Source organism: Leptodactylus fuscus, chromosome 5 (genome assembly GCF_031893055.1).
Source record: "Leptodactylus fuscus isolate aLepFus1 chromosome 5, aLepFus1.hap2, whole genome shotgun sequence".
Lineage (NCBI taxonomy): Eukaryota > Metazoa > Chordata > Amphibia > Anura > Leptodactylidae > Leptodactylus > Leptodactylus fuscus.
Window position 1 is genome coordinate 10,498,811 of NC_134269.1, and position 22,151 is coordinate 10,520,961.

At 45.0% G+C, this 22,151-nt stretch overlaps 1 protein-coding gene across 1 annotated transcript in view; it reads left to right on the top strand.

Moving 5' to 3' along the window:
• Positions 1 to 22,151, top strand: part of KDM6B (lysine demethylase 6B) — a 456,451-nt gene that overhangs the window by 51,970 nt on the left and 382,330 nt on the right. The window lies entirely within an intron of this gene.

Genomic DNA, 22,151 nt, shown 5'->3' on the forward strand with positions numbered 1-22,151 from the left:
CGCTGCACCTAGTGGCCATGGTTTGACAGAGTTAGTCTTCGATGACGCAACCTCTTTACACATGATCATACACCCATTTCCACAACACATGACAGAAGGAATCAAAACTTGTGTCATCTCCTTCCATTGTATTAATAAGTGTGATTAGATCCTAAAATCTGGTTCCTCCTTCCTTTGTTTGCTGACAAGGAGATGAAAGTGAAGAAGGAGAATATAGTTTTGACATAGAAGGCACCAACTTGATCTGCAGATGTGTTTTTCCCCCTCCCATTTCCCTATTTAAGAGACTTGTCCTGCCATGCTTTGCCTGCAGACGGAGTTGACTGCCTCGTGGCTCGTGTTCCTTATTCTATTGTTCCTACTTCGGACTTCTGATTCATTTTCATCCTGACCTTGGTCTTGTTTCGGGTTTGTTCATGTGAAACCTGTTCTATTTTTTTGCTCTGATCCTTGACTCTGTTCCTAACTACTCTCCTGTTTCGTCCACGGGACTATTGCATCCAAACTGCTCTCCTGGTCATGACCATTGGCTCCTTCCTAACTTCACTGCTGTACGAAAGCTATGGCCACCTATCCATATCGACTCTGGGAACTTAGTCACGGGGATGCTCATGACGCAAAGTCCATAACGTCTTACGGGACTTAAGGATGATGATCATGAGATCTCTTTAGACTATAGCTGGAGTCTAAGGGTTTACAGTTTAGAGAACCCATATCTTCAATGTGACATTAATGGTCATCTGGATGCCATGTCCCAATCACTGCTTCTGGTTTGGACCTATATTGTGACTACTCAACCAGAGTCTTCCACCATTACAGTCCCCATTACAGTCCCTCCACTTTATCTTTGGGCATGGTTCGATTAAGCTAGAGCTACATGGCAGCTTTGGCCTTGACTCCCATCACATGACCAAAGATAACTTAATGTTAGTGAATAGAGATGAGCGAGTAGGTATTGGATCAAATACTACGGTATTCGAAATATTCATACTCGATCGAATACTACTAGCTATTCGCAGAAAATATTCGATTCAGAACCAGTATTGATTGGCTGAATACTATACAGTGCATAGCGTTCGGAAAATCAACACTGGTTCTGCAGCAGGCTCATCCTTGCTAGTTGGGAGAGCTGGCAGCTTGCTGTTACGAGGGAGCTTACTTTTTCTCATAGGAATGAATAGATAGTCTCCATTGTGGTCCGATCTTAGACTCCACCTCCTCACAGACGAGCCTCCAGCAGAACCAGCGTTGATTGGCCGAATGCTGTACACTGGCCAATCAACGCTGGCCAATTCATTCCTATGAGAAAAAGTAAGCTCCCTCGTAACAGCAAGCTGCCAGCTCTCCTGACTAGCAAGGACGAGTCTGCTGCAGAACCAGCGTTGCTTTGCCGCAGGCTCGTCTTTGCTAGTCGGGAGAGCTGGCAGCTTGAGGTTACGAGGGAGCTTACTTTTTATCAGCGCAACTGCAAGTGCTGTGCAGTTAAAGCGCATGGACCCCATAGACTATATTGGGGTCTGTGTGCTTTAACTGCACAGCGCTCCTCCTAAACACTCTCCTCCTGCTATTCGTGGACTTGGTGACTCTCCTTTAGTCGAATGGTGGGATCTCCTGAAATGAGCACTTTTTCCCATAGACTATAATGGGATTCAATGTTTGATCGAGTAGTCGAATATTGAGGCTCTACTCGAAACGAATCTCGAATCTCGAATATTTCACTGTTCGCTCATCTCTATTAGTGAATGGACTTGTACTTTGTCACCCTATAGTTGATCAATGTTCAGCATGAAGTCATGGCACATTAGGGGTTGCAGTGTGACTCCATTCACTAAGGCCAGTGAATGAGTTGCAGGATGACCAGGGGCATTACTTGAGGGCCCAGGAGCCTTAGAGGGCCCCTTAAGCACTGGCATCAGCATTGAGATTGCAGCCTCCAACTGGCCCATAAGCCAAGGAGACCCACAGATTACGCTAACCACACTAAGGTTGATTAAACTCTTTGGTTCCCGTTACAATCACTATCAAGAATTCACTGTAAGTATGAGGTAGGGGGCCCTGGACAAAAAAATTGCATGGAGGCCCACAAGGCTTTAGTTACTCCACTGAGGATGACGTGACCATAGTTGGTGTCTAGCCCAAGCTTATGCCTCCAACAACTTATCTTTGACTGAGCCCAAACAGTCTACATGATCACAGGAGAAGCCTTGGCCTTGGTATCAGCTATGGGAATGAAGTGATCAGATCATGTTTTCCCTGACCTCTTTCTTGGGTTTTTGACGAACTTTGCCATTTGCCCATCCAAAGCCCCTGCCCTACTGGGCATAAAATGTGGGTAACTTAATATACCAACAGATTGTGCACCTTGGCTTTAGAGTTGGCATGGAATAATGAGGCTCTGGTGATAGCTTTCCAAGAAGGGCTGACCGCATCATGGATGGTTTATGGTATTGTGATATTCCCTCAGCTCTTGGTCACCTCTTCAATGACCAGAGTGGATCTTGGTGTCCGGGAAAGGTCTCGATAAAAGGAACGTGCCCACCAGTATCCTTGACTTGTAAAGGAGCACTATGGGGAAAAAATTATCATTTAGTCAAAACAGACATCCTCACGGACGGAGGAAGTGGGGACCGGGCTCGCCAGGGGTTGGCGTGGAGAGCCAGCCTCTCAGTTGGGGGGGAGCAGTGGGTTGCGGAGTCCCATTTGGGAGAGAGGGAGGTTGGGAGGCCGGGGGCGCCATTCAGGAGGTCAAGGCAAGTTGGGGTGACGAGGGAGGTGTGCAAGGCCGCGGGAGAAGCGGGTTCCAGGTCGCCCGTGGGGCAAAATGGGGGGACCGTGCACGCGGCTGCCGCAAGGCGGGGGGGGGGGGGCCCGGCCCGCACTGCAGGTGTCTTGCCTAGGGGTGAAGGGGGCCGCGGACGAAGTCACGGGTATTGCTAGTAAGCCATAAATAAGAAAAGAAATAACAACAAAAAAAGAAAATTTACAATGAGTCTAATAGATTTCTTAAGGCTATTCCTACGTGTTAGGGACTTTTAATGATAGGATCCCTTTAAACCAGAAAGCAAGAATTTTGCACCATGGGTTTTTAGTTGAAATAATCCAGGAACGAATCTTTGCTCCTACTTCAGCCATAATCTATTCCATCTGAGACTTGGACTGACAAAGGTCTCCACCAATGATCTGCCTCCCGTTCAGGACTCCATTACCATCGTCTGACCGGTAATGGGTTATTTCTCAAAAACTGATTATTTTATTCCCTTTTCCCGGGTTGTCGTCTGCTCATCAGTTGGCTCAGACCCTTTTTTTGTCTCGGTGGTCTTTCCACTCACATTGTCTTGGATCGAGACGTGGTGTTTATCTCTAGGTTCTCTAGGACTTCGGTATAAGTCTTTGAGGACATCATGGTGGATCAATGAAATCCACTTGTAATATCATTGCACATATAGAAATGTCCATCACAAGAGTCAGTCCGAGCTGTCACCTTGGGGCAGAGCTTGTTCAACAAATACGTCTCTAGGTCATCCAATAAATCACCGTTTCAGGCAGTCGATGTATGAAGCCCAAGTTTTCGGCGGCTGATCTACGCTCAGTTTTTGATGCCTGCTGTTATGGATGTTTCTCTAAATATTTGAGACATCTGGACAGAGGTTCACAAGAATTTGGAGGCTGCTGCTGAAGTGCTGACAAAAATCTATGTCCAGGTCACAAAATCATTCCAGTGGCGTCTGGTTGTCCATGAAAGATATTTCGGTCTTTGGTCTTCCAAGCTTGCTCCATGTTTCATTGGGCCATTCCAGGTACTGAAGCAGATTAACCCGGGGCTACATTTCATCTTAAGATTTTAAGATTTGGATTTGTAAATTTTGTATTCAAGTCCAAAGAAAACTTATCAACTGGAAGGGACATGGTCCTTGGGAAAGAAATTAAGTTCCTAAAGAGGCAATTCATGTTCCTTAGGCCATCAAGAAGTTCCACTTGAAGTATACCCTCAAGCCTCAGAGAGCGGCCCTAGTGGTGGTACTGTTACTCACCTCAACCATTCCAGCTCCGCGTCCAGTTGCTTGGTGGCCTATTTAAAGGGGAATTGTACGGTCATGCCTGTTTTCTGATGGAGGCGTCTACCTTGTTTTGGCTCTTGTTCCTTGTGCTGTTGTTCCTGGTTACATACAGTAGTTATTATTTGTTGACTCTGATACTGACGTCAGCCTAATTTCTGGATATCGTCTCTGACATGCCTTTGGGATTGTTTGGTTGCGGTTCTAATGGCTCTGAACCTTCACTCTGTTCCTGCTATGCTCATGTCTTATCTTGTGGCCCGTCTTGTCCAGATGATATCTTGGTGATGACTTCACCATTCCTGACTATGCTACTACTGCTTCAGTTCTACTGGTGCCAATTAGCGACCATTGTGGGTCCACTGCAATGTAGGGAATCTTCTATACCTTCTTGCTAAGAGTAAAGGGGTTGCCTAAGATTTGGAAAAAACTCACCTATTCCCGGCGCTTTATTGTCTGGCTCCGCTTTCATTTTGTTCATGTGCCAGGACTCACAGTGCAGGAAGCTGTAGTAACTGCATATATTACATATATCCTGTACTGATCCTGAATTACCTCCTGTATTATACTCCAGAGCTGCGCTCACTATTCTGCTGGTGCAGTCACTGTGTACATACATTACATTACTTATCCTGTATTATACTCCAGAGCTGCGCTCACTATTCTGCTGGTGCAGTCACTGTGTACATACATTACATTACTTATCCTGTATTATACCCCAGAGCTGTACTCACTATTCTGCTGGTACAGTCACTGTGTACATACGTTACTTATCCTGTATTATACTCCAGAGCTGCGCTCACTATTCTGCTGGTACAGTCACTGTGTACATACATTACATTACCTATCCTGTATTATACTCCAGAGCTGCGCTCACTATTCTGCTGGTACAGTCACTGTGTACATACATTACATTACCTATCCTGTATTATACTCCAGAGCTGCGCTCACTATTCTGCTGGTACAGTCACTGTGTACATACATTACATTACTTATCCTGTATTATACTCCAGAGCTGCGCTCACTATTCTGCTGGTGCAGTCACTGTGTACATACATTACATTACTTATCCTGTATTATACTCCAAAGCTGCACTCACTATTCTGCTGGTACAATCACTGTGTACATACATTACATTACTTATCCTGTATTATACTCCAGGGCTGCACTCACTATTCTGCTGGTACAGTCACTGTGTACATACATTACATTACTGATCCTGTATTATACTCCAGAGCTGCGCTCACTATTCTGCTGGTGCAGTCACTGTGTACATACATTACATTACTTATCCTGTATTATACTCCAGAGCTGCGCTCACTATTCTGCTGGTGCAGTCACTGTGTACATACATTACATTACTTATCCTGTATTATACTCCAGAGCTGCGCTCACTATTCTGCTGGTACAGTCACTGTGTACATACATTACATTACTTATCCTGTATTATACCCCAGAGCTGCGCTCACTATTCTGCTGGTGCAGTCACTGTGTACATACATTAAATTACTTATCCTGTATTATACCCCAGAGCTGCACTCACTATTCTGCTGGTACAGTCACTTTATATATACATTACATTACTTATCCTGTATTATACTCCAGAGCTGCGCTCACTATTCTGCTGGTACAGTCACTGTGTACATACATTACATTACTTATCCTGTATTATACTCCAGAGCTGCGCTGACTATTCTGCTGGTACAGTCACTGTGTACATACATTACTTATCCTGTATTATACTCCAGAGCTGCGCTCACTATTCTGCTGGTGCAGTCACTGTGTACATACATTACATTACTTATCCTGTATTATACTCCAGAGCTGCGCTCACTATTCTGCTGGTGCAGTCACTGTGTACATACATTACATTACTTATCCTGTATTATACTCCAGAGCTTCGCTCACTATTCTGCTGGTACAGTCACTGTGTACATACATTACATTACTTATCCTGTATTATACTCCAGAGCTGCACTCACTATTCTGCTGGTGCAGTCACTGTGTACATACATTACATTACTTATCCTGTATTATACTCCAGAGCTGCGCTCACTATTCTGCTGGTACAGTCACTGTGTACATACATTACTTATCCTGTATTATACTCCAGAGCTGCACTCACTATTCTGCTGGTGCAGTCACTGTGTACATACATTACATTACTTATCCTGTATTATACTCCAGAGCTGCGCTCACTATTCTGCTGGTACAGTCACTGTGTACATACATTACTTATCCTGTATTATACTCCAGAGCTGTGCTCACTATTCTGCTGGTGCAGTCACTGTGTACATACATTACATTACTTATCCTGTATTATACTCCAGAGCTTCGCTCACTATTCTGCTGGTACAGTCACTGTGTACATACATTGCATTACTTATCCTGTATTATACCCCAGAGCTGCACTCACTATTCTGCTGGTACAGTCACTGTGTACATACATTACATTACTTATCCTGTATTATACCCCAGAGCTGTACTCACTATTCTGCTGGTACAGTCACTGTGTACATACGTTACTTATCCTGTATTATACTCCAGAGCTGCGCTCACTATTCTGCTGGTACAGTCACTGTGTACATACATTACATTACCTATCCTGTATTATACTCCAGAGCTGCGCTCACTATTCTGCTGGTACAGTCACTGTGTACATACATTACTTATCCTGTATTATACTCCAAAGCTGCACTCACTATTCTGCTGGTACAGTCACTGTGTACGTACATTACATTACTTATCCTGTATTATACTCCAGAGTTGCGCTCACTATTCTGCTGGTACAGTCACTGTGTACATACATTACATTACTTATCCTGTATTATACTCCAGAGCTGCGCTCACTATTCTGCTGGTGCAGTCACTGTGTACATACATTACATTACTTATCCTGTATTATACTCCAGAGCTGCGCTCACTATTCTGCTGGTGCAGTCTCTGTGTACATACATGACATTACTTATCCTGTATTATACTCCAGAGCTGCGCTCACTATTCTGCTGGTACAGTCACTGTGTACATACATTACATTACTTATCCTGTACTATACTCCAGAGCTGCGCTCACTATTCTGCTGGTGCAGTCACTGTGTACATACATTACATTACTTATCCTGTATTATACTCCAGAGCTGCGCTCACTATTCTGCTGGTGCAGTCACTGTGTACATACATTACATTACTTATCCTGTATTATACTCCAGAGCTGCGCTCACTATTCTGTTGGTTCAGTCACTGTGTACATACATTACATTACTTATCCTGTATTATACTCCAGAGCTGCGCTCACTATTCTGCTGGTGCAGTCACTGTGTACATACATTACATTACTTATCCTGTATTATACTCCAGAGCTGTGCTCACTATTCTGCTGGTACAGTCACTGTGTACATACATTACATTACTTATCCTGTATTATACTCCAGAGCTGCGCTCACTATTCTGCTGGTGCAGTCACTGTGTACATACATTACATTACTTATCCTGTATTATACTCCAGAGCTGCGCTCACTATTCTGCTGGTGCAGTCACTGTGTACATACATTACATTACTTATCCTGTATTATACTCCAGAGCTTCGCTCACTATTCTGCTGGTACAGTCACTGTGTACATACATTACATTACTTATCCTGTATTATACTCCAGAGCTGCGCTCACTATTCTGCTGGTGCAGTCACTGTGTACATACATTACATTACTTATCCTGTATTATACTCCAGAGCAGCGCTCACTATTCTGCTGGTACAGTCACTGTGTACATACATTACATTACTTATCCTGTATTATACTCCAGAGCTGCGCTCACTATTCTGCTGGTGCAGTCACTGTGTACATACATTACATTACTTATCCTGTATTATACCCCAGAGCTGCACTCACTATTCTGCTGGTACAGTCACTTTATATATACATTACATTACTTATCCTGTATTATACTCCAGAGCTGCGCTCACTATTCTGCTGGTACAGTCACTGTGTACATACATTACATTACTTATCCTGTATTATACTCCAGAGCTGCGCTGACTATTCTGCTGGTACAGTCACTGTGTACATACATTACTTATCCTGTATTATACTCCAGAGCTGCGCTCACTATTCTGCTGGTGCAGTCACTGTGTACATACATTACATTACTTATCCTGTATTATACTCCAGAGCTGCGCTCACTATTCTGCTGGTACAGTCACTGTGTACATACATTACATTACTTATCCTGTATTATACTCCAGAGCTGCGCTCACTATTCTGCTGGTGCAGTCACTGTGTACATATATTACATTACTTATCCTGTATTATACTCCAGAGCTGCGCTCACTATTCTGCTGGTACAGTCACTGTGTACATACATTACTTATCCTGTATTATACTCCAGAGCTGCACTCACTATTCTGCTGGTGCAGTCACTGTGTACATACATTACATTACTTATCCTGTATTATACTCCAGAGCTGCGCTCACTATTCTGCTGGTGCAGTCACTGTGTACATACATTACATTACTTATCCTGTATTATACTCCAGAGCTTCGCTCACTATTCTGCTGGTACAGTCACTGTGTACATACATTACATTACTTATCCTGTATTATACCCCAGAGCTGCACTCACTATTCTGCTGGTACAGTCACTGTGTACATACATTACATTACTTATCCTGTATTATACCCCAGAGCTGTACTCACTATTCTGCTGGTACAGTCACTGTGTACATACGTTACTTATCCTGTATTATACTCCAGAGCTGCGCTCACTATTCTGCTGGTACAGTCACTGTGTACATACATTACATTACCTATCCTGTATTATACTCCAGAGCTGCGCTCACTATTCTGCTGGTACAGTCACTGTGTACATACATTACATTACTTATCCTGTATTATACTCCAGAGCTGCGCTCACTATTCTGCTGGTACAGTCACTGTGTACATACATTACATTACTTATCCTGTATTATACTCCAGAGCTGTGCTCACTATTCTGCTGGTACAGTCACTGTGTACATACATTACTTATCCTGTATTATACTCCAAAGCTGCACTCACTATTCTGCTGGTACAGTCACTGTGTACGTACATTACATTACTTATCCTGTATTATACTCCAGAGTTGCGCTCACTATTCTGCTGGTACAGTCACTGTGTACATACATTACATTACTTATCCTGTATTATACTCCAGAGCTCACTATTCTGCTGGTGCAGTCACTGTGTACATACATTACATTACTTATCCTGTATTATACCCCAGAGCTGCGCTCACTATTCTGCTGGTACAGTCACTGTGTACATACATTACATTACTTATCCTGTATTATACTCCAGAGCTGCGCTCACTATTATGCTGGTACAGTCACTGTGTACATACATTACATTACTTATCCTGTATTATACTCCAGAGCTGCGCTCACTATTCTGCTGGTACAGTCACTGTGTACATACATTACATTACTTATCCTGTACTTTACTCCAGAGCTGCGCTCACTATTCTGCTGGTGCAGTCACTGTGTACATACATTACATTACTTATCCTGTATTATACTCCAGAGCTGCGCTCACTATTCTGCTGGTGCAGTCACTGTGTACATACATTACATTACTTATCCTGTATTATACTCCAGAGCTGCGCTCACTATTCTGCTGGTGCAGTCACTGTGTACATACATTACATTACTTATCCTGTATTATACTCCAGAGCTGCGCTCACTATTCTGCTGGTGCAGTCACTGTGTACATACATTACATTACTTATCCTGTATTATACTCCAGAGCTGCGCTCACTATTCTGCTGGTACAGTCACTGTGTACATACATTACATTACTTATCCTGTATTATACTCCAGAGCTGCGCTCACTATTCTGCTGGTGCAGTCACTGTGTACATACATTACATTACTTATCCTGTATTATACTCCAGAGCTGCGCTCACTATTCTGCTGGTGCAGTCACTGTGTACATACATTACATTACTTATCCTGTATTATACTCCAGAGCTTCGCTCACTATTCTGCTGGTACAGTCACTGTGTACATACATTACATTACTTATCCTGTATTATACTCCAGAGCTGCGCTCACTATTCTGCTGGTGCAGTCACTGTGTACATACATTACATTACTTATCCTGTATTATACTCCAGAGCTGCGCTCACTATTCTGCTGGTACAGTCACTGTGTACATACATTACATTACTTATCCTGTATTATACTCCAGAGCTGCGCTCACTATTCTGCTGGTACAGTCACTGTGTACATACATTACATTACTTATCCTGTATTATACTCCAGAGCTGTGCTCACTATTCTGCTGGTACAGTCACTGTGTACATACATTACATTACTTATCCTGTATTATACCCCAGAGCTGTGCTCACTATTCTGCTGGTGCAGTCACTGTGTACATACATTACATTACTTATCCTGTATTATACTCCAGAGCTTCGCTCACTATTCTGCTGGTACAGTCACTGTGTACATACATTACATTACTTATCCTGTATTATACCCCAGAGCTGCACTCACTATTCTGCTGGTACAGTCACTGTGTACATACATTACTTATCCTGTATTATACTCCAGAGCTGCACTCACTATTCTGCTGGTTCAGTCACTGTGTACATACATTACATTACTTATCCTGTATTATACTCCAGAGCTGCGCTCACTATTCTGCTGGTACAGTCACTGTGTACATACATTACATTACTTATCCTGTATTATACTCCAGAGCTTCGCTCACTATTCTGCTGGTACAGTCACTGTGTACATACATTACATTACTTATCCTGTATTATACTCCAGAGCTGCGCTCACTATTCTGCTGGTACAGTCACTGTGTACATACATTACATTACTTATCCTGTATTATACTCCAGAGCTGCGCTCACTATTCTGCTGGTACAGTCACTGTGTACATACATTACATTACTTATCCTGTATTATACCCCAGAGCTGCGCTCACTATTCTGCTGGTGCAGTCACTGTGTACATACATTACTTATCCTGTATTATACTCCAGAGCTGCGCTCACTATTCTGCTGGTGCAGTCACTGTGTACATACATTACATTACTTATCCTGTATTATACCCCAGAGCTGCACTCACTATTCTGCTGGTACAGTCACTGTGTACATACATTACTTATCCTGTATTATACTCCAGAGCTGCGCTCACTATTCTGCTGGTTCAGTCACTGTGTACATACATTACATTACTTATCCTGTATTATACTCCAGAGCTGCGCTCACTATTCTGCTGGTGCAGTCACTGTGTACATACATTACTTATCCTGTATTATACTCCAGAGCTTCGCTCACTATTCTGCTGGTACAGTCACTGTGTACATACATTACATTACTTATCCTGTATTATACCCCAGAGCTGCACTCACTATTCTGCTGGTACAGTCACTGTGTACATACATTACTTATCCTGTATTATACTCCAGAGCTGCGCTCACTATTCTGCTGGTTCAGTCACTGTGTACATACATTACATTACTTATCCTGTATTATACTCCAGAGCTGCGCTCACTATTCTGCTGGTACAGTCACTGTGTACATACATTACATTACTTATCCTGTATTATACTCCAGAGCTTCGCTCACTATTCTGCTGGTACAGTCACTGTGTACATACATTACATTACTTATCCTGTATTATACTCCAGAGCTGCGCTCACTATTCTGCTGGTACAGTCACTGTGTACATACATTACATTACTTATCCTGTATTATACTCCAGAGCTGCGCTCACTATTCTGCTGGTACAGTCACTGTGTACATACATTACATTACTTATCCTGTATTATACTCCAGAGCTGCGCTCACTATTCTGCTGGTACAGTCACTGTGTACATACATTACATTACTTATCCTGTATTATACTCCAGAGCTGCGCTCACTATTCTGCTGGTGCAGTCACTGTGTACATACATTACATTACTTATCCTGTATTATACCCCAGAGCTGCACTCACTATTCTGCTGGTACAGTCACTTTATATATACATTACATTACTTATCCTGTATTATACTCCAGAGCTGCGCTCACTATTCTGCTGGTACAGTCACTGTGTACATACATTACATTACTTATCCTGTATTATACTCCAGAGCTGCGCTGACTATTCTGCTGGTACAGTCACTGTGTACATACATTACTTATCCTGTATTATACTCCAGAGCTGCGCTCACTATTCTGCTGGTGCAGTCACTGTGTACATACATTACATTACTTATCCTGTATTATACTCCAGAGCTGCGCTCACTATTCTGCTGGTGCAGTCACTGTGTACATACATTACATTACTTATCCTGTATTATACTCCAGAGCTGTGCTCACTATTCTGCTGGTACAGTCACTGTGTACATACATTACATTACTTATCCTGTATTATACTCCAGAGCTGCGCTCACTATTCTGCTGGTGCAGTCACTGTGTACATACATTACATTACTTATCCTGTATTATACTCCAGAGCTGCGCTCACTATTCTGCTGGTACAGTCACTGTGTACATACATTACTTATCCTGTATTATACTCCAGAGCTGCACTCACTATTCTGCTGGTGCAGTCACTGTGTACATACATTACATTACTTATCCTGTATTATACTCCAGAGCTGCGCTCACTATTCTGCTGGTACAGTCACTGTGTACATACATTACATTACTTATCCTGTATTATACCCCAGAGCTGCACTCACTATTCTGCTGGTACAGTCACTGTGTACATACATTACATTACTTATCCTGTATTATACTCCAGAGCTGCGCTCACTATTCTGCTGGTGCAGTCACTGTGTACATACATTACTTATCCTGTATTATACCCCAGAGCTGTACTCACTATTCTGCTGGTACAGTCACTGTGTACATACGTTACTTATCCTGTATTATACTCCAGAGCTGCGCTCACTATTCTGCTGGTACAGTCACTGTGTACATACATTACTTATCCTGTATTATACTCCAAAGCTGCACTCACTATTCTGCTGGTACAGTCACTGTGTACGTACATTGCATTACTTATCCTGTATTATACTCCAGAGTTGCGCTCACTATTCTGCTGGTACAGTCACTGTGTACATACATTACATTACTTATCCTGTATTATACTCCAGAGCTGCACTCACTATTCTGCTGGTGCAGTCACTGTGTACATACATTACATTACTTATCCTGTATTATACTCCAGAGCTGCGCTCACTATTCTGCTGGTGCAGTCACTGTGTACATACATTACATTACTTATCCTGTACTGATCCTGAGTTACATCCTGTATTATACTCCAGAGCTGTGCTCACTATTCTGCTGGTACAGTCACTGTGTACATACATTACATTACTTATCCTGTATTATACTCCAGAGCTGCGCTCACTATTCTGTTGGTACAGTCACTGTGTACATACATTACATTACTTATCCTGTATTATACTCCAGAGCTGCGCTCACTATTCTGCTGGTACAGTCACTGTGTACATACATTACATTACTTATCCTGTATTATACTCCAGAGCTGCACTCACTATTCTGCTGGTGCAGTCACTGTGTACATACATTACATTACTTATCCTGTATTATACTCCAGAGCTGCGCTCACTATTCTGCTGGTGCAGTCACTGTGTACATACATTACATTACTTATCCTGTACTGATCCTGAGTTACATCCTGTATTATACTCCAGAGCTGTGCTCACTATTCTGCTGGTACAGTCACTGTGTACATACATTACATTACTTATCCTGTATTATACTCCAGAGCTGCGCTCACTATTCTGCTGGTACAGTCACTGTGTACATACATTACATTACTTATCCTGTATTATACTCCAGAGCTGCGCTCACTATTCTGCTGGTACAGTCACTGTGTACATACATTACATTACTTATCCTGTATTATACTCCAGAGCTGCACTCACTATTCTGCTGGTGCAGTCACTGTGTACATACATTACATTACTTATCCTGTATTATACTCCAGAGCTGCGCTCACTATTCTGCTGGTACAGTCACTGTGTACATACATTACATTACTTATCCTGTACTGATCCTGAGTTACATCCTGTATTATACTCCAGAGCTGCGCTCACTATTCTGCTGGTACAGTCACTGTGTACATACATTACATTACTTATCCTGTATTATACTCCAGAGCTGCGCTCACTATTCTGCTGGTACAGTCACTGTGTACATACATTACATTACTTATCCTGTATTATACTCCAGAGCTGTGCTCACTATTCTGCTGGTACAGTCACTGTGTACATACATTACATTACTTATCCTGTATTATACCCCAGAGCTGCGCTCACTTTTCTCATATTTTCACTCTTTGCTGACAGCTGATACACTAGACCACACTTTGTGGTGGAGTTGGTGATATATTTCTTCTAAGAATGAAAGACCAAGTATGAATCACTAGAAATCTGGACTTCGAGGTGAAACTTCGCTGACGATATTTGGTTAAGCTGTAAAACTGCACCTTGAAAAAAGCTGTCATGTAAATATGTTCCTACACTGGCAGGTCTCTTAAGGCGTCGTGAAGTGCCGGAGGTGAATAATATTCTTGAATACCAGTTATTTTACTCTAAGAATAATCCTTACCTAGAAGAACCTTACTGACCGCGAGTTTCACGGGCGACGTTACTACTTATTTTTGTGATATTTTCTGAGGTTAAAGAAAGTCGTACTAAATGAAAAATTTATAATATATGTATCTGAAGATGATGTCCTGCCCATGGCCGTATTACGGCTGCGTTCTGTAATAGTGGCGGAGGACATCTACTCTCCACCCGTAGGCTTATAGACTGGCGCTCTTCTCTTCTTCACGCTACGCCCCCTACCATTACGGTGGCTCTCGGATCCATCCCGTCTGCCAATGGCCGCCCAACTACTCGCTGCCTGCAGTGGTCATCCTCCTTAGTCAGACACTGACTAGATCCTGCGTTTCGAGCAGGACCAGGAAAGAGTAGGGATCCAGGCACCGTTGGAGTGGGGACCACAAGGTGTTGGTGAGGTTGGGTATCACTCTGGCGCCAGGCTTACTTTAATTAAACAAAAATGTTCCCCCAAAACAAAAATGGATCCCAGACCAGACCCCTAAATTATTTAAAGGCTTCACGTAAGCCCCTCTAAGGCCTAGTTCACACGGGGCACGGGATGGCGTATTTTGGTCCTGATTTTGACGCGGGAAGCCGCGTCAGATAGGACCAAAATGCGCCTGCCGTGGCTTCCCGCTCCATAGTAGAACCAAATGAATGGGCCTAGTCCGGAGGGTGCTGTCACGGCTGAATCAGCCGCGGAATCCGCCTGAAGAAAGGGCAGGTCGCCTCTTTTTAACAAACCGCTAGCGGATAAAGGAGCGCTAGCAGTTTACATAGACCTTTACTGTGAGGGGGCGGATTCTGACGTGGATTCAGCGCCAAAATCCAACCCCTCTTGCCCCGTGTGAATTTGCCAAAACTTAGACCTCACCCCCCCCCACCCCCCCAAAAAAACCCCAGACCAAATCAAAACAATGACTCCAGACCCCAGACCAGAGTGTGGCATTCACTTGCCAGTCCTCGCTTCCCTCTTTACCCACATCCTCATTCATGGTTCCTCAGCGAGCCTATGTCCTCAGCACGCCACACTGCACGCTCGGTCCGAACTCCCCAGTCGTGACGCCTTGTGTATCGATGCGTGCCACCTCCTAATGCTGTGCGCTGAGCAGACAGGACTGCGGGTGCCCCTCTTATTTATTGGACAGAAATGAAACCCATTAGATATCTGCCTGGGTAAAAGGTTCCTGAGGGAAGGGTGTCCAGATCCTACAGACACCCACCGCCCGCCCGCCCGCACGTGGTCACCACTACCATATCACAGATGTGCTCCCCATCAACCCAATGTTTTCACTCAAAACACAGATCAGTCGGCGATTTGTTTTTACAACGTACGCTGTTGCCGCCCAGAAACACAACGTTCACAGACCAACCACGAACACAAGCTGTTTCGACAATGTTCAGGCTACGATTCTGCTGAGCAGATCAGGGCCACGATGGAGCCATTCCCTGGTTGTTGCAGCTCAGGATGAGAACTTATCCTTGAACCTTGTAGATATTACTATTATCTCTCTGTGTAGCCGGCGAGCCGCGGCCTTCATTTTTCTGCACGTAATACGGTAGAAGATTTTTACGCCTGTTTGGAACGGTTGAAAGAAATCGATAGTTACCTTCTCCAGGGCTTGGTCGTCACTGGGGTTGAGCCGATCTTGAGATTTCAGGATCGTTTTTAAAATCTGATTTTTGATCATTTTCCAGCCGATTCCGATCGTGAAATTTGCTTTATCGCCCATCGGAATCCGATCTTTCCCGTTCACTCAATCCTAGTCGTAACACTGGGTATTAGTATGCTTGGACCTTGTATGGCGAGCCGTTTCATTATTTCTGAAGTTTTTTACTATGTGTAGGAAAGAAGAATGGATGAGCTAGTGTACAGCCAAGGCCCCTCTCGTTTTTGAGGAACCCTAGTGGGAACAAAGAATCTCTCCTTTGGCCACCTGTGCCACTCATGACCTTGGGTGTTGAAGGCCTGACCTGTCCATGAGCCATTTCAGTTTCATACTATGCTGAAGGTGTCCCAAAATTGGAACAATTCCATGATTAGAATTACCCGTTGTACAGTCCAGTCATATTAATGTGACCACGCCTACTTTTGACATCAACGTTAAATAACCAATGGCAGAAGGAACGTGTCATCAGCCATCTGGGTGCACTCATCATTGTGGAAGGCACGATGGATCAGCACAAGTATGCATCTATCCTTGCGGACCATGTTCACCCCTACATGCGAATTGTTTTTCCTCAGGATGATGGCATCTACCAGCAGGACAATGTGACGTGTCCTAAAGCTCGCAGTGTATGTGCGTGGTTGGAGAATCACCAGGAGGAGTTTACCGTACTCCCTTGGCCAGCAAATTCCCTGGACTTGAACCCAATTGAGAATCTGTGGGACCACCTCGATCGGGTTGTTCGCGTCATGGATGATCAACCGTGTAACCTAGCGCAGTTGGCCACGGCACATGGCTCAACATCCCAGTGACATCATCACAACATCCCCTCTCTTCCTGCACGTCTCGCAGGGGTCCGCTCTGCCATTAATGTGACCGGACTGTGTATTACTTTTTCAAAAATAGACATTGACTATCAACTACTCCGACCAGTTCTTCGAGCTTGGACCACTGTCTTACATCTATGAGACACATCTGACACCCTTAGTTAGACGGTGTCCCTTCTTTTGGCCTCCACCTTGCCCAAAAATTTGCAAAGGTTAAACTGAGCCCCCAAATTGGATATCCTCAACGTAAACAACCTCAAGAATTGACCATTCGGTCTTCAAGTCGGCAGGGATCAGACCTTGTCATCTCCGCCACCCTCCGAGAACATGAAACGTTTTCGTGCTGAAAGCTGCAGTCAAACTAAGGTGGAGAAACATCTGCTGCGCACATGAAGGGTAAAAACACCATCGTGGCCCAACCTGAGACAACTCCTGATGATGAATTTCATTCCCAGCGAGTTGACTTGAGGTCCGCTCAAGGTACAAATGTCGAGAATAGAGTTTGTGTAGTCTTCTAGATACTCATCGACTCACTGGATGCTTTGTGTCTGATAAACCACAGCTGCCCGGAGATTTAGAATATTTCTCTGACAGCCCCCAGAGGCGGAATATGCTGACAACAACCTCATGTCTACCGTCGGTCATCTGTGTTTGATGACTGTTTTTTGTTGTTTTTTTCTTTAGACCTTCTCACGACACGTCTAAGATGGGGATTCGCCAATTGAGGCAGATTTTTTCGAGCGAAGAGTCCTTAGCTAGATAACCGGATAGAACCGAGTGACGATTGACCACAAAAACTTTTTAAAAAACATCTGCATGTTTGTGTTGATCACTTTTGACATCGACGTCCTACTAGAGTCTGGTCTTTAGGATGATAAGGAGATGTCCATTGACACGAAGAGCTATCACACCAAAAAGTTTGAACAGCTACAAGCGGTGAAGTTCTTCCTGACCATGCAGTCACGATGATGATCGTGTTTACACCTTTGATTGTAAATTTTGATATTGAGATTTGGATAAGTCCACCCCCTCGGACAACTTCGTTACGCTTATCGTTGGAGTGCAACAAAGTCATCCACAATAGAGGAACTCCACTGTCCACAATGTGTCCCCACCATAAACAGCTGGTTGGAGGGTCCTCAGAACAAAATTTCTCACCGAGTTTCTGGGTGGGGAACCTGAAGGAATGAGATGGGTTTGCCCAATTTTTTTTCCGAGTCTCCTCGTTCCTTTGATCTCTGCAAATGGTCATTACATATTCTTTTCATCTCACGACTTGGATTTACCATGATGTACCAAGTCTAGAAACATCTGGAACTGGCCATAGACCTTTACTAGCTGACAGCTAAGTCTTCCGACCTCCCCATACACACGAATGCTTTCTTCAGACGTGTGTGCTCTCAGTGAGGATAAGCCAACGTTGGAAACCTCCAAAGATGCCTCCAAAGGATTGGCAATACTGAAATTCGACATGCCCCATTCTGAAAAATGAACTTCGGCCAGACATTGAGGACACATTAGACGATTAGCTGTTCTCGCTGGAATCGGCAGATTTGGTTGTGTATGCACAGGTGGTCCTGCATGGCAAAGCTATAGGTGCCACCAGGTAGATGGCTGTATACACGAGGAGCCACCAGATAGATGGACGTATACATGAGGAGCCACCAGATAGATGGACGTATACATGAGGAGCCACCAGATAGATGGACGTATACACAAGGAGCCAACAGGTAGATGGCCGTATACACGAGGAGCCACCAGGTAGATGGACGTATACACGAGGAGCCACCAGATAGATGGACGTATACACGAGGAGCCAGCAGATAGATGGACGTATACACAAGGAGCCAACAGGTAGATGGCCATATACACGAGGAGCCACCAGGTAGATGGACGTATACACGAGGAGCCACCAGATAGATGGACGTATACACGAGAAGCCACCAGATAGATGGACGTATACACGAGGAGCCACCAGGTAGATGGACGTATACACGAGGAGCCACCAGATAGATGGACGTATACATGAGGAGCCACCAGATAGATGGACGTATACACAAGGAGCCAACAGGTAGATGGCCATATACACGAGGAGCCACCAGGTAGATGGACGTATACACGAGGAGCCACCAGATAGATGGACGTATACACGAGAAGCCACCAGATAGATGGACGTATACACGAGGAGCCACCAGGTAGATGGACGTATACACGAGGAGCCACCAGGTAGATGGACGTATACACGAGGAGCCACCAGGTAGATGGACGTATACAGGAGGAGCCACCAGGTAGATGGACGTATACACGAGGAGCCAGCAGATAGATGGACGTATACACGAGGAGCCAGCAGATAGATGGACGTATACACGAGGAGCCACCAGGTAGATGGACGTATACACGAGGAGCCACCAGATAGATGGACGTATACACGAGGAGCCACCAGATAGATGGACGTATACACGAGGAGCCAGCAGATAGATGGACGTATACACGAGGAGCCACCAGATAGATGGACGTATACACGAGGAGCCAGCAGATAGATGGACGTATACACGAGGAGCCACCAGGTAGATGGTTGAACAACATTCGAAAGAACAATGGACAATTTCTACTCCGATGCAGTCGATGGACAATTGATCTTTCTGGGAATCTTCTTCCAAGGAACGTTCTTCCAAACATCTCCTCTTTCTTACCAGCCAACAATGGCGGTCATTTATGATTGAAATTCCACGGGATGGACATTGGTCATGGTCAAAATGATCCGTTTTCATCAACTTTAGTCGAATTTGCATGGCCATAAAGTTTATCAACGCGTACTGCACTAGGACCAAATTTGGGGTACTCCCCCCGTTTGGGCGGACAGCTGACCTGACCTATACCCCACTATATGGCTCCTAGTGTAGCGATGCTGTATCTTGGGGTATACACGCTTACACGCTCCAGTGTATATAAGAGAGCGCGCGCCAGCTGTCCCGGTAATTCCAGCAAATCTCCGCTTATTCCTTGCAGAAAAAAACCATAGAGTGTAAGCGCAGAGCAGTGGTATGGCCCCCCACCACATCTGCAGTAACCCCCCTCGCACACCTCGGACTCCCCCTTCCCTCACACCTCTGCTGCTCAGGAGGGGAGGTCAGGGCTGGGGAGGGAGGTGCGGTGTGAGGGGTGAGGTGAGGACACATTCCAGATGTTATGTAATAAGCAGGAGAGAGGGGACTGGGCCGTGTGCCAGAACCTGTACACAGCTGTGTACACCGGGTATATACAGCCAGCCGCAGGGTGAGCACGCCCATGTGTACACCCCGTACCTGATGCCGCTCTATTGTCACTATCAACTCTGTAATAGACTCTGAAGGCGTCACCTCCCACCCTGCACGGGCGACACCCTCCAAACACAGGCGTGTTACACATCAGACAGGTTATGTGTGTCACACACCGCACTACACGGGTCACATGGCTACCGCTCCAAACTACTGTCACTATGACACCCTGTAGGAGGAGGAGCCTCCCTATGTATGTAACACCCTGCAGGAGGAGGGGCAGACTCATAGCTCCCTTATGTATCACCCTATAGGAGGAGGGGCAGACTCATAGCTCCCTTCTGTATCACCCTATAGGAGGAGGGGCAGACTCATAGCTCCCTTCTGTATCACCCTATAGGAGGAGGGGTAGACTCATAGCTCCCTTCTGTATCACCCTATAGGAGGAGGGGCAGACTCATAGCTCCCTTCTGTCTGTATCACCCTATAGGAGGAGGGGTAGACTCATAGCTCCCTTCTGTATCACCCTATAGGAGGAGGGGCAGACTCATAGCTCCCTTCTGTATCACCCTATAGGAGGAGGGGCAGACTCATAGCTCCCTTCTGTATCACCCTATAGGAGGAGGGGCAGACTCATAGCTCCCTTCTGTCTGTATCACCCTATAGGAGGAGGGGTAGACTCATAGCTCCCTTCTGTCTGTATCACCCTATAGGAGGAGGGGCAGACTCATAGCTCCCTTCTGTATCACCCTATAGGAGGAGGGGCAGACTCATAGCTCCCTTCTGTATCACCCTATAGGAGGAGGGGCAGACTCATAGCTCCCTTCTGTATCACCCTATAGGAGGAGGAGCAGACTCATAGCTCCCTTCTGTATCACCCTATAGGAGGAGGGACAGACTCATAGCTCCCTTCTGTATCACCCTATAGGAGGAGGGGCAGACTCATAGCTCCCTTCTGTCTGTATCACCCTATAGGAGGAGGGGCAGACTCATAGCTCCCTTCTGTATCACCCTACAGGAGGGGCAGACTCATAGCTCCCTTCTGTGTCACCCTATAGGAGGAGGAGCAGACTCATAGCTCCCTTCTGTGTCACCCTATAGGAGGAGGAGCAGACTCATAGCTCCCTTCTGTGTCACCCTATAGGAGGAGGAGCAGACTCATAGCTCCCTTCTGTGTCACCCTATAGGAGGAGGAGCAGACTCATAGCTCCCTTCTGTATCACCCTATAGGAGGAGGGGTAGACTCATAGCTCCCTTCTGTATCACCCTATAGGAGGAGGGGCAGACTCATAGCTCCCTTCTGTATCACCCTATAGGAGGAGGGGCAGACTCATAGCTCCCTTCTGTCTGTATCACCCTATAGGAGGAGGGGCAGACTCATAGCTCCCTTCTGTATCACCCTACAGGAGGAGGGGCAGACTCATAGCTCCCTTCTGTATCACCCTATAGGAGGAGGAGCAGACTCATAGCTCCCTTCTGTGTCACCCTATAGGAGGAGGGGCAGACTCATAGCTCCCTTCTGTATCACCCTATAGGAGGAGGGGCAGACTCATAGCTCCCTTCTGTGTCACCCTATAGGAGGAGGAGCAGACTCATAGCTCCCTTCTGTATCACCCTATAGGAGGAGGGGCAGACTCATAGCTCCCTTCTGTATCACCCTATAGGAGGAGGAGCAGACTCATAGCTCCCTTCTGTGTCACCCTATAGGAGGAGGAGCAGACTCATAGCTCCCTTCTGTA